Source organism: Oryctolagus cuniculus, chromosome 2 (genome assembly GCF_051225735.1).
Source record: "Oryctolagus cuniculus isolate XC-2025 breed Fujian yellow rabbit chromosome 2, ASM5122573v1, whole genome shotgun sequence".
Taxonomy (NCBI): Eukaryota; Metazoa; Chordata; class Mammalia; order Lagomorpha; family Leporidae; genus Oryctolagus; species Oryctolagus cuniculus.
Window position 1 is genome coordinate 80727894 of NC_142868.1, and position 1930 is coordinate 80729823.

Consider the following 1930-nt stretch of genomic DNA (forward strand, 5'->3'; position numbering starts at 1 on the left):
AGAGGTTCTAGTTTCTATGACTCACTTTGGGGATAGAGATTCTGATTTCCATGGCTTGCTTCCACAGAGAGAGGAGCAAAATGGGTCACAAAGATCTTGCTTTTGAGCCTCTTTCCTTCAGTTCAAAGTATGCAACATGTCAAGCACCATACTTTGGGGTCCTGTTTTCTGAGCCCTGACAGCTGGGATGGTACTATTTCAAAAAGTGGGCTTTCTGGGCTTATCTGCCTGAGTACCAGATTGATAGTATTTTTGATTTTTTTGGTTTGGGCTTTTTCTCTTAAAGTTGTCATTTCATTATGTGCAGGGCTTGCATATTTTCTAATGAGAAGTCTATGAAAACTCTTATTATTGTTTCTACAGAATGTGCCTACTCCCACACCCTAGCCCCAACTGCTTTGAAGATTTTCCTTTTTATCACTTTTTTCCACCAATATGGCTATGACATGCCCTAGTAGTTTTGATATTTATCCTATTTGGATTTCTTTGACTTTCTTGGGTTTCTAGTTTACAGGTTTCATCAAATTTAGAACACTTTTGTTCATTACTTCTTCAAATAATTTTTTGTCTCACCTCACTCCCTTTCTTAGGTTGCAAGTACATGGCAAACAATAGGCATCTTTGTGTTGTCCCATGGATCTCTGAAACTATTTATTCATTTTTAAGTCTTCTTTCTCTGGGTTATTTGGATTTTCTACTGCCGTCTTCAAATTCATTAATCTCCCTCCCCCATTCCACCATGGTGCTTAATGTTCTATCAATCCCATGTGGAGAATATATCCATTTTGTCTGATATATTTTTCATCTCCAGAAATTCCATTTGCTTCTTTCATTTTAATTTCTCCAGATTTTTCTCATATTTCCCCCTAAATCCTTGAGCATACTGAACACATTTATTAGGAGTATTTATAGTCTTTCTCTGTTCATCCTATTACTCTCACCATTTCTGGTTATGTTTCCATTGACTGTATGAGCTAGTTCTCTACCTGTTGGCACACCTGCTGATTTTTGATAGGATGCCTCACATTTTAGTATACTGTTGAGTCCTGGATTTTGTTGTAGTCCTTTATAGAGTATCAGGCTGAGGGGTGGCAGGAAGTTGGGTTATCTACTGAACACTGATCCTTTTAGGGCTTGTTCCCAGCTTCTGAAGAGTTACAGCAGTTTGTACTCTGGATCCCGCAGCCGAGGGCCAGTTTACCCACTACTGAGGCGAAACTGCTGCTGAGGTCTCTACTGCAGGTTCAACAGTCTCTCCACTCTGGTTACCATGAACGCAAATGATTCCCAGCCCTCTGTGCGCGCTGGTCATTGTTTGCCTTACTGCTCCCCTCTAATTACTCTTGCCTCGCCAGTTTCACATGACATTCGTGCTGATTTGTAGTCAATTAAAGATTCAAATGTACTCCCAAGCAGATTTCGGAGGCTCTTTTTCCAATAACTTCCCTCCTCTCCAGAATCCTGCTCCCATGCTCCCACCAACTGGGTCTCCCCAATTCCCTGAAGTCCAAACTGGCTCATCAGTGATCCTCGCCGAGTTTCTCTTCCCTGCATTACAGACTGGAGGCTGCCTCACAAAGCCAAGGCTCCTCTTGTTCCTACCCCACGCCGGCAAAACAAGCCAGCGCTGCCCGTTGTCCAAGGTCTGAAAAACTGTTTCAAACTGCGTTACTTTGTTCAGCTTTCTGATCGCTTGTTACATCACACCAAGTCCCACTCTAGTTCCTCTTGCCCAGAGTGCAAGTCTTCAGTGCGTTATGAAAAACAGGAATTGTTTCGTGAATGCTCCTTGTTATGGTGGAAAGGCACCTTCCTCTACGATATTGCCTCTTTTTTCCTTATCAAGGAACGCCGGCTACATAATCTCCGACTACCTCAGCCTGCGCCACCTCAGCGCCCGCAGTCCACGCCCGCCCGTCTCCCGCCCGCG